This window comes from Macrotis lagotis, chromosome 4 (genome assembly GCF_037893015.1).
Source record: "Macrotis lagotis isolate mMagLag1 chromosome 4, bilby.v1.9.chrom.fasta, whole genome shotgun sequence".
Taxonomy (NCBI): domain Eukaryota; kingdom Metazoa; phylum Chordata; class Mammalia; order Peramelemorphia; family Peramelidae; genus Macrotis; species Macrotis lagotis.
The window spans coordinates 110,381,425-110,393,969 of NC_133661.1; the positions used below are offsets into that span (position 1 = coordinate 110,381,425).

Consider the following 12,545-nt stretch of genomic DNA (forward strand, 5'->3'; position numbering starts at 1 on the left):
CGGACTTTTCTTGCCAAACCGGCCACCATACTAGTCTTGAATTTGGCATTCCACCTTCCAATTTCAATTTTTGCAGGTCATTTCCACACTACCTCCTTACTTCATCTTCTGTGATCTTTAGTTTCATTCAAGGCTCATACATATTTACATTGATATGTGTGTATAATTTATAGATACAGATACAGAGAGAGAGCTCAATGTGTGAGCTTGAGCACGCTACAAGGCTCTTTAGTAGGCTATTTAGTAAATCCCCGCATTTAAAAGATAAAAGAATCTGAGGCCAAGGGGTGGCTAGGTGGCGTAGTGGATAAAGCACCGGTCCTGGAGTCAGGAGTACCCGGGTTCAAATCCGGTCTCAGAAACTTAATTACCTAGCTGTGTGGCCTTGGACAAGCCACTTAACCCCGTTTGCCTTGCAAAAACCTAAAAAAAAAAGAATAATCTGAGGCCTAAAAGAATTGGAAATCAAATTAATGTCCTGTGGTATATGTATGTCATGGAACACTATTCTATTAGAAACCAGGAGGGATAGGAATTCAGGGAAGTCTGGAGGGATTTACTTGAACTGATGCTGAGTGAGATGAGCAGAACTAGAAAAACACTTTACACCCTAACAGCAACATGAGGGTGATGATCAACCTTGATAGACTCACTCATTCCATCAGTGCAACAATCAGGCACAATTTGGGGCTGTCTGCAATGGAGAATACCATCTGTATCCAGATAAAGAACCATGGAGTTTGAACAAAGTCCAAGGACTATATCCTTTAATGTAGAAGGAAAAAAACCTGATATCTTAATGTCTGATCTTGTTATCTCTTATACTTTGTTTCTTCCTTAAGGATATGATTTCTCTCTCATCACACTCAATTTGAATCAATGTATAACATATGGAAACAATGTAAAGACTGACAAATTGCCTTCTGTGCAGGGTGGGAAATAAGATTAGGAGAAAAATTGTAAAACTCAAAATAAATAAAATCTTTAATGAAAAAAAAAAGAATCTGAGGCCTAGAATGATTGTGTTATCTTAGGTGGTATATCCTATGAAAAGGAACCTTTCCTAATCCTGGTAATTGTTTGCCTCTCCTCCTCCTCAAATCTTGTTATCTAAATATTGTATCCACCCACCCACCCCCATAAAATTGAAGCACCTGGAAGGCAGGGACTGCTTTGCTTGTTGTCTTTGTAATCCTAATACTGAGCACACACTGTGCTGCACATGCCAATATTTTATTTTTTATTTTTTAGGTTTTTTGCAAGGCAATGGGGTTAAGTGGCTTGCCCAAGGTCACACAGCTAGGTGTCTGAGGTCAGATTTGAACTTAGGTACTCCTGACTCCAGGGTCCGTACTCTATCCACTGCACCACCTAGCTACTCCTATATGTCAATATTTAATAAATGCTTGTAAAAGTGAATTTAATTTAATTGAATGAATGAAGGCATATTATATAATGGAAAGTGTTGGCTTTAAGAATCAGAAAACCTGTATTTCATTCCAAGTTCTCATTTTTTACTAGTGGAGTGACTGTAGGCAATTTACTTAATTTCTCTCTACCTTGGTTTCCCCAGTGCAAAAGGAGACTAACAACATTTCAATAGTTTTCTCACAGGGTTGTTATAAAACACTAAATCATAAAGAGTTATATAATACATGAGAACTATTTACTATCATCACTCTTCACCAGCCCCAAATTACCCCTATGAAAAAAAAAACTTTCCCCTGATCTTAGTGCCCCTTTTATGTATACTATTTCTCTCCTCTTACTGGAAAGGTCCTGTAACAAGTGGTATTTCTGTAACCACCTCCACTTCCTTTCCACCCCTGCCCTTTCTTGCCCCTCCAAACCATCTAAATTGTACCCCTTTTCAATCTACAAGAATTACATTCTTAAAGGTCACTTCCTTCTAGCCAAATCTAAAGGTCCTTTCTTGGCTCTCATTTTCTTTGATATCTCTTGACATCTAACTGCTGAAAATTGTCATCTTGAATCTCTTTAGTCCTTGAATTCTATGATACTGCACCAACCCAATACTCCTTAAAAAACAAACAAACCCTCTCCATCTACTTGTCATCTTCTATATCCCAAATGTGAGGCTTCTTCAAGGTATGATATCTTCACACTCCAATGAAGAAATCATTCATTCTCAAAGATATGAATACTATAGACAGCAGCCAAATGGGACACCTGACTGCCATTCAGAGAAAAAAAAAGTATCTTGGACTATTTAACTGTCTCTGTTCACACAACCCTGGGAAGCTTCTATCAACTTTCAATTCCTGCTTATCAAAATCCTACTATCCTTCCAGACCCAATTCATTTGCTCCCCCTTTCATGAAACCTTTCTTTTACCTCAAGTAGAAAATCTTTCCTTCCTTGAAATTTCCCAAATGTTCTTCTTAGTATACTTAAGTAGTCATCATTTCTATTTTAAAAATTTTTGTATGTGTTGTGTAGCTTTATCAATTTTATTAAGGACCTACTACATGATGGGAAAGATACAAAGATAAAAAAGATATGATCCTTGTCCTCAAAGAGCTCTATGGTCTAACAGGGAGAAAGAAGACCTATATATAGATAAATATATGCAAATACAAATTATAACATGCAAATATGTAAAGGTTGTATAAAGTATCATGAGCTCAAATGGCTGGGCATTCACTTCTAGTAGAGGAGGTAATGAAATTATGTATATTATTATCTTCTATGTCCCTTCCTCTACCCACCACCTTGTAGGCTGTTGATTGACATTTTTTAACCTTTGTATCAGTGCCTACCATAGAGTTTTATAAATAGTAAGCCTTCAAGAAGTGTTTTTTTGAATGGAAAAACTCATAAATGCACATCACAACCCTGCCCCCCCCAAGTATTCACTACAGCTTATCCCAGGTGAGGCAGCATGGTTTAATGGAAAGCAAGATGAACTTAAGAGTCTAGAAATCCTACCTTTAACACTTATTAACAGCATGATCCCATTGGACAACTCACTTAATTTTCTAAGCCTCAGTATCTTCAATTATAAATCTAATAATAATGCCTGTAGTACCTAACTCAGATAGTTGTGAAGTTAAAATGAGATAATTTGTGGAAAATATTTTGCAAACTTTAAAGTGCTATCTATATAAATACTTGATAGAATAATTTTATTATTGAATTCTATCTTCTATTTATTTTTTTCTTTTCTTTTTTGAGTCTAGGTTCTTCTATCTGCTCCAGGCTGGAAATGCAATGGTCTCTCATTTTCCAATCTCACTGCTGAACAGGATGACAACTTTGACCTGTTTCCAACCCAGGCTAGTTTACCCCTTCTATGCATCCTGATAGTCCTATCAGCTCTATTGTAGCTCAGAGCAACAAAGCCCAAGTAATCCATTAGTAGGAATCACAACTGTGTGCCAACACCCCAGCTTAGCCCTATGTTTCTGATTACTTATAAATTACCTTCGTTTTAATATTTCATCATCTTATCTAAAGCTTTAAATACCTAAACCAAGCTTATAATCTCTCATTTCTTTTTTTTGGGGGGGGGGGACTTTTGCAAGGCAAATGGGGTTAAGTGGCTTGCCCAAGGCCATATTTATTGTCTGAGGCCACATTTGAACTCAGGCCCTGACTCCAAGGCTGGTGCTCTATCCACTGTGCCACCTAGGTACCCCTCTCATTTCTTTTTAGCAGCACTATTTTTGTCATCATTTCCTGAGCTTGAAATCTTGAAGTCACTTTTTTAGTCATTTTTGGATATTCTCTTGTATTCTTCACATCCAATTATTCATATTATATTCTGTTAGTTCCTTTTTCAAAATGTCACTGTGATTTGTCCTTTCTGCTATAACTACTTCTACCATCCTTCTCTCTCTTACAACAGTGGTGGTAAACTCAAATAGAAATGAATATTCCCTTATAAAACCACAAATTAATCATCATCTATGTTGATATGTATTTTTATTTATTTTTGTTAAATATTTTCCAATTACACCTTAATCTGGTCTGGGTCACACTAGATATCTTTGTTGGCCAAATGCACAGGCCAAGAACTTGACACTTCTTCCAGAGACTACCATGAAAGTCTCCTAATGAGTATTGTGCCAGTCTCTATCCCCTTTTAATCTATTTTCTCTAATACTGCCAGATTAATCTTCCCTAAATATCATAATCATCATCTTATTCCACTTTTCAAAAATCTTCATGGTTTCCTATTATCTAAACTCTTCTTTTGACTTTTAGTACCCTCTATTATCTCAATTCACCCTATCTAGTCAATCTTATTTTCCATTATCCCCTACTCTGTACCCTCCAATCAAGCAGGTATTTCACACATACACCATGCTCACTCCCACAAGTATTGCTTCATTCATGTTCAACTTTCTCCCTTCCTGAAATAACCCCCATTTTACACAATAATATGCCCTTTTGTCAGATCCTAGCTCAAATACTAATTCCCTTTGAATTAATCAACATGAGACCATACTAATGTTTCCTTGTTCCAGAAGTTTTGTATAGTAATACACACAACTCATATGACTTAGTATCTAATTGTGAGACACAAAATATTAGTATATTTCATATATACATATAATTGCACATAATACTCTTATATACTAATTCCCATCAGTAGCATATGAAAATAAATCTCATTTTATGGTAATTTTTGAATACCATTAAATAATCTCATTATTTCTTCCTCCTCAACTAGATTGCCAGTTTCTTGACATTAAAAACTATATTTTATACATCTTTGTATCTCTCTTTAGAGGCTAGAACAATGTTTGAAACATAGCAAGTAGATGTTTAATATATTTTAATTGAATGTTATACTAAATCTTTTAATGAAGAAGGAAATATCACTGAGGACTCCCTAATGATTTAATTCAATTCAAAAAAATCCATTTATTAAATGGTTACTATCTGTCAAAATGAATATTTAATAGAATATAGGTTACACTGAGGACTCCCTAGTGATGCAATTCAAAAAAAATTTATTAAATGGTTACTGTCTGTCAAAATGAATATTTAATAGAATATAGGTTTTAGTTAGAATAGAGAAATAGGGGTGGCTAGGTGGCATAGTGGATAAAGCCCAGCCCTGGAGTCAGGAGTACCTGGGTTCAAATCCAGTCTCAGACACTTAATAATTACCTAGCTGTGTGGCCTTGGGCAAGCCACTTAACCCTGCTTGCTTTAGAAAAACTTAAAAAAAAAGAATAGAGAAATAATAGAGGTGTGGCAGAAAAATGCATGTATTAGCTCACTAATAGATTCATAGGTTACTAATTACCAAGTCAGATGGTCCTAGACTTTTCTGAAGACTTTCAGAGGGAGGAACAGTAGAGGAATAAATTTATCCTCAGTCTACCTCTAGGATAAAGCTGGACCAAGTCATCAAAAACCCAAAACAAAAATGAGTCTGATGACTTTAGTACAATACTTAATAAACCACATATTTGGCATCTGTTCCAGGATAGACTATGCATCAGGAACTCAGAAAAGGCCTCTGGAGTATAGAGTCAGCTCTTATATCAATCAGTGTCTCACCTACATATCAGGTCTGTAGAAAGAGGGTTCTACATTGTTAAATGCATGAAACAGGAGCCAGATTTGACACCCATTTATCAGAGCTTCTTTAGGCATAATAAAATCAATCCTACCATTATAAGGAGGGGTGAACTTGATGACCCACTAGAGATTTTTTCCAATCTAAATGGTTCTATAAATTCCCTTAAAATCATAAAAAATCTGATTAAGGATTCATGTAGGTATTTGGACTATAAATACAAATTAATTTCTGCTCCAGCTGCAAATTTTCTCATCCTTGTAAGTAGCACCTTTATGTCTGAGATATTTCTGGAGGAAAAACTATGAGAAGAGCTAAAACTAGACAGGACTCCCCAGAGTTCTTGTTTGAATCATTTTCTTCTAATTTTTAAAATAACTCTGCATCTTGCTCCTGTCCACAAATGTTTATCACTGAAAATCTGTTTCACTTGAAAATGAAATATAATTGTATACTGATTTAATAAGAACCTAAATGTTCCACTGAGAATTTCTTTATTCAGAACACTTTGTTTCTGTTCTAACTAATCTACTTGTTTCCATTTCCAGTACTAGATATGCTATTGCTATGTATTTTTACTAAAAAAAAGCAATTTTCCTATTTAAATGCTGCTCTTATAATAAATTGATGTAGTTATATTGATTGTTATGCATCTTTTAAAAAAAATAATTGAAATTAACCCTTTCTCTAGAAAAAAAGCACTAGTTTCTGTTTAGAATTTTACCCCTCACCTATTAGATTTCAGTAAGTAGAAACCAAAGAAAATTGCAAATGTCAACACTTTTTGAAAGATTCATTTATCAACCAATACATTTCTGTTTCACACATGTATTCAAGATGGAGTCAGATTACAAAATAGAAATGAACAAATGTATCATGGGAAATGTTTCCAAATGCGCAGGAGGAAAATGTACGACCCCAAAGAAATGTGCACTGCTATGACATCACAGCTGTTTCTTCTATAAAAGAAGCGAAATCGTGCAGCAAAGTATAATTTCTCAATAAAGTGAATAAAAGATGAAAGCAAAGAGAAATATGTCAGTAATAAAAGCCTAGGGTACCAACCAGATGTCAAGTATATTAAAATATCACATCAGCCAAAATAAAACTACTCTCATATCACTTGAGAAGCATCTTAAGAGTAGTAGTTAGGGAGTCAGCGTTGAGGCTAGAAAGACCTGGGTTCAAATCTAGCCTCTGACAAATGTACTGACTGCATTAGCATGGACAAATCACTTAATTTCTCAAGAGTCTAGACCAGAAGTATAAAAAAAATGTCCATAAGCTTAGTTCTGCTCAAATCACATTAAAATGTCATTGAAAATAGTTAACAAATAAAAATACAATAGATAATATACATGTGAGTTCCCTGTAACAATGAAATTAAAGGTCAGTAAAAAATCAACAATAGCAAACCATAAAAGGCTAACCTAGTAACCATGGATAAAAAAAGAAAAAAGTTCCCTGGCCTCAAGTTGCTTACATTCTACTTTTAAGGCTACAGGTGAGATGAATCTCAGACTTCTCATCCCAAAGGCTCAGAGGTCTCAAAATCTGAGAATCCACAATCATATATATGCTCTTTGTATTTGCTCAGAGCCCTTTCAAAGTCAGCATGTCAAGGCAAGAATTCAGGGTTATTCAGAGTAATCAATATCTCGCCTTGGGAAGGTGATCCTAAGATTTCAAAAACTAGCCAGGCATCATTGCAAGCTCTAGCATTTCTATCAAGTTCAAAAGACTTAAGTATGAGCTCAGTGAAGAACTATCCCCTTGCCTGTGTTTGATGACAAGTTTAAATGAGTCAGAGACACTTCACCAGACTGGCCAGTGGATGATGGATTTTTCAGGGACCTGCAATTCTCCAATACTTCCTACTAAATCTTAAAAGAGATTGTTATGTAGGTCAGGGAAAGGAATAGACACAATGAAGGAATTACAGTTTCTTGAAGAAACATGGAAAGCACACAGAAATTAATATGCTTTTCTTGATTTGGAATTGATTTTCCATCAACTGACCAATAAATACTATGCAGTTTACTGAGCACTAGATAACCTTATTGAGATTCTCATTAGGGCAGCTTTAAGAAATATCACTCATTCAACATATTCTACATGGTTCAGGGCCTTTCAAAGACCCTGAAAGGAATTGGGGGGGGGGGGGTGGTAAGAGAGGTGGAAGAGTGAGCCTAGAAGTGACAAAGAGAGAGTGAGTTAAAGACCATAGGAAGGGCAGGTGGATTCTCACTCAAGTCAGTCATAAAAGGGCAACTCAACTCTTTGGAATTCATTCACTACATAACCAGTCTGCTCAGATTCCATGAGGAAATGCCTTCCAAGCAATGACCCACTCAGATTGACTAGGAAACTTTAAATTGACCAGTGACTCCTCTAATCATCTCTCTTATAATCTATTTACTAAATATTTTCTATGTACTCAGTATTTCCAGAAATACAAAAAGGACAGACTACCTGCCTTAAAGATGCTTACAATCTAAAGGAAAATTTGTTTGTCTATCACAAAATCCTAAACTAGATAAATGTTGAACTGTTGTCTAGATTCCTGATAAATTAAAATATTTGAGAATATTTCATTTAATTTTCATTTTAATTTTAAGCAAATGAAGATCTATTTAAATTTGAGATTAAAATAAATGAAACATTTAATTTAACCAATTTCTGTATTTTTGAGTCCCTTCAAAACATTTTTTTAATTTCTCCCTAATATGTATAATAATAAAGGACCCTTCTGATGAAATCAAAAGCTTGGTCCACACTGATCCATTTAGTAATCCATTTAGGCTGACCATTACTGTAAGAATTTGAGGTTATCTATCATTTCCTGAAAAGTTTAAACTATTTTTAACCAGTCAACCAAAGTAGAGTACCATCTCCATAACAAAATTTCTAATATCCAAAGAATTTTGATTTTAAGAGAAGTCATCCTCAACTCATTTACAGAAAGGCCACTATAAAGTAAAATAAGGAAGCACACAATAATTGAGAATATTAAGTATACCTAAGCAAGCATGCAAGAAGGATAGCTGAGAATCTTATTCATCTTAAATGAAGCTGAACAAAGTTTAAAGAAAGTCTAAATATGGTCACATAATAAACCTATAAATGCACACTCCCCTGAAAGATGCTGTCGAAGAAAAAATATTAATAGTATACTTCATGTTTGGGGCACAAGCCTGCTAGAAACAATCATAATTAATTTAACAGTAACATAAATCTGAATTTCTTGTTCAAAGAAAGAGAGAGATGGCTAAACAAGAGTCTCTTCATGACTCTGGAGCTGTCCCTACCATTAGATACATTGAATATAGGAATCTGGAACAAAGAAGAGGTCATATCTAGTTTTTGTTTGGAGGCTTTTATGTTTTAGAACAATAGTCACTTTAGTCATAATTGTCAATCCTTCCAAAATTTACCCACAAATGACTGAAACCTGTGTCCTCCTTATAATTAACATCTTAATTCTTTTGCAATGTAAAGAGGGCATTGCCACTGGGTGGTTCATGTTTTCTATGATTTGGTAGGGAAGGCAGGGATCTCAATTTGGTCAAACCATAATCCCTATTCACCAGAGCCTTTGCTCTTGACTTTTTTTCATATGTCTTCCTAAAGGGAAAACTCTGGTAAGAGTTTTAAACTAGAAAAAAATATTATTGCTTAATATTTTCAGTTGACCTAAAAAAGGAAGTTTTTAATATGCTTCCATGATGCTGAAAGTTCTAAGAATACACTGCCCTTCTCCTTTTAATTGGTGGAGGTAAGAAAAATTGTTTAACACCCATAAAAAAGCTATGCTGCACAGAAAGGCTAGGTGGCAAGCATTTGTTAATCCTACTATGTGTGAAGTACTGTGCTAAGCAGGTTATAAAGAAAGGCAAGATATAATCCCTACTCTCAAGGAGCCTACAGTCAGTCTAATGAGGAAGATAAACTGCAAATAACTATGTATAAACAAAAATGTCTAGGATAAATTGTGAATAGTCTCAGAGGGAAGACACTAAGATTTAAGGGGACTGGGAATGGTTTCTTGCAGAAGGATGAACATTGGCTAGGACTTGAAGGAAGCCAATGAAACCAAAAGGTGGGGATGAGGAGGGAGAGAATTCCAGGCAGGAGGTCAGCCAATGAAAGTACCCCAAACCAAGAATTGGAGTACCATCTTCAAAGGACAGCAAGGAGTCAAATGTCACTGGCTCACAGACTGTAGAAAGGAAATTCAAGTAGGAGAAGACTGAAAAGGTAGGAAGAGGTTAAGCTTTGAAGTTTTTAAAAACCAAACTGAGGATTTTTATACTTGATCTTGGGGGTAGTAGGGAACCACTGAAGTGTTTTAGGAAGATCTATTTAACAACTGAGTAGACTATAGTCTAGGTGGGGAGAGACTTGAGGCAGAAAGACCAACAAGAAGACTAAGTATTTCAATACTCTATGTGTGAGGTGATAAGGGAGTAAACCAGAGTGGTTCTGGAATAAGCAGTGTCAAAGAAAAGAATAGTATGTCTATGGCAGATGTTACCAAGATGTTGCCAGCTATTTTTATATGGAAAGTAAAGGAGAGTGAAAAGTTGAAGATGACACCTAGGATGTGAGCCTGAGTGACTGGGAGGATGGTGGTACCCTTGATAGCAATAAGGAAGCTAAGAAGAGGGGATTGATTTGGGGTAAAAGATAAGTTCAATTTTGAATATATTAAGTTTATGATATCTACAACATATCCATTCAAAGGTGCCCAATAGGTAGTTGGAGATTTAAAAACATTAGAAGAAAAATTATGGACAGACAAATCTAAGAATCATCAGCATAGAAATTATCATTGAATTCATGGGGAACTGATGAGATCAAATAAGCAAAATATATAGAGAAAGAAAAGAAAAGGAACCAATATAGAATCCTTAAGGATATCTATGATTTGTTTTTAGGTTTTTTCAAGGCAAATGGGGTTAAGTGGCTTGCCCAAGGCCACACAGTTAGGTAATTATTAAGTGTCTGAGACCGGATTTGAACCCAGGTACTCCTGATTCCAGGGCCAGTGCTTTATCCACTGCGCCACCTAGCCGCCCCATCTGTGATTTTTAAAATAATATTGTTCCCCAGGGCAGATAGGTGACACAGTGGATAGAGCACCAGTCCTGGAGTCAGGAGGACCTGAGTTCAAATCTGACCTCAGACACTTAATAATCACCTAGTTGTATGATCATGAGCAAATCACTTAACCCCATTGCCTTGCAAAAACTAAAATAATGATGATGATGATGATGATGATGATGATGATGGTGATAGCAATTTTCCCCAATAACATATAAAAACAATTTTTAGCTTTGGGGTATTTTTTCAAGTTTTGAGTTTCAAATTCTATCCCTTGCTGCGATGATAAACAGTCTAATATAGATTATGTATGTGCAATCATGTAAAACATTTCCATTTCCTCCATTTTGAGGAGGAAAATGAAAGGAAGGAAGGGAAGGAGGAAAGGAAGGAGAGAGGAAGAAAGAAAAACAAAAATAGTGTGCTTCAGTCTGTTTTCAGACATTATCAGTTCTTTCTCCAGAGGCGGATGGCATTTTTCATCATAAATTCTTTGGTATTGTCTTAGTTCAACTGTAATGCTGACAATAGCTAAATCATTCTCATATTGCTGTTCCTTTTTACAATGTTCTCCTGGTTCTGTTCACTTCACTTTGTTTCAATTAATGAAATCTTTCCAGGTATTTTTTTTTTAAATCATCCTGCTTGTCATTTCTTATAAGACAATAATATTCCATTACGATCACATACTACAGCTTACTCAGCCATTCCCCAATGGATGGGAATCCCCTCAAATTTCCATTTTCTGCACTACAAAAAAGAATTGCTATAAATATTTTTGTACAAGATGTTCTTCATCCCTCCCACCACCACCTTTTTTAATCTCTTTGGGATACAGGCCTCATAGTGGTAGTGATGAATCAAAGGATATGCACAAGTTTATAGACCGTAAACATAGCTCCAAATTGCTCTCCAGAATGATTCAATCAATTCACAATTCACAATGCATTAAAAAGATACCTTTGATCCAGTTTCCAAAGGAGAAAAGAAATGTCAGAAAGGTAACCAAGATGGAAGAAAGAAGACTCTCCCCCCCACTCCAAATACCTTTAAATAATGACTCTAACCAAATTCTATAGTGGCAGAACCCACAGAAAGACTGAGTAAAACAATTTTACAGCCCAAGACAACTTGGAAAATCCATGGGAAGGGTCTGTTATACCTGGGTTAAAAAGGGCCCACAGGGCCAGAGCAAACTGGATCTAGACATTAAGGGATAACCCGTGGGATGCCTGGGTCCCTGGGGGGCACCTGTTCCCTGAGGATGACCAAGTCTACAGTAACATTCCCATTCTGAAACAAAAAAAAGCTTTTGCTGTGGAGTGGAAGAGGGAGAAGGTGAGGGGGAGTGAGTGAGCCTTACTCTCATCAGAAGTGACTCAGAGAGGCAATAACATATACACTCGATAGGGTATAGAAATCTATCTTACCCTGGAGAAAAATAGGAGAGGAAAGGGATGGAAGAAGGGAGGATTGGAGAGGGAAGGGGGGGGGGGTGTAGGTGACAGAAGAGAAGGAAGACCATGGGAGAGGTAGTCAGATACAACACATTTTTAAGGAGGGACAGGGTGAAAGGAGAGAGAGAATAAAATAAAAGGGGGTAGGATGATTAAGATGGAGGGAAATACAGCTAGCAATAGCAACTATAGGAAAAATAATTGAAGCAATTTCTCTGATGGACTTATCATAAAGAATGCAATTCATCCCAAAGACAGAGCTGATGGTGTCTGAATACAGACTGAAACATACTTTTTTTTCCAACTTCATTTTTCTTGATTTTTCTCTTTCTTTGGGGGGAAACAGTTGTATATTTTACAACATGACTAACAGTTTTTCATGGCTATACATTTTTAATCTATACCAACTTAACTTGCTTTCTCAGTGGGGG

At 35.9% G+C, this 12,545-nt stretch overlaps 1 protein-coding gene across 3 annotated transcripts in view; it reads right to left on the minus strand.

Annotated features, from left to right (window-relative positions):
• Positions 1-12,545, minus strand: part of CFAP58 (cilia and flagella associated protein 58) — a 122,416-nt gene that overhangs the window by 37,915 nt on the left and 71,956 nt on the right. The window lies entirely within an intron of this gene.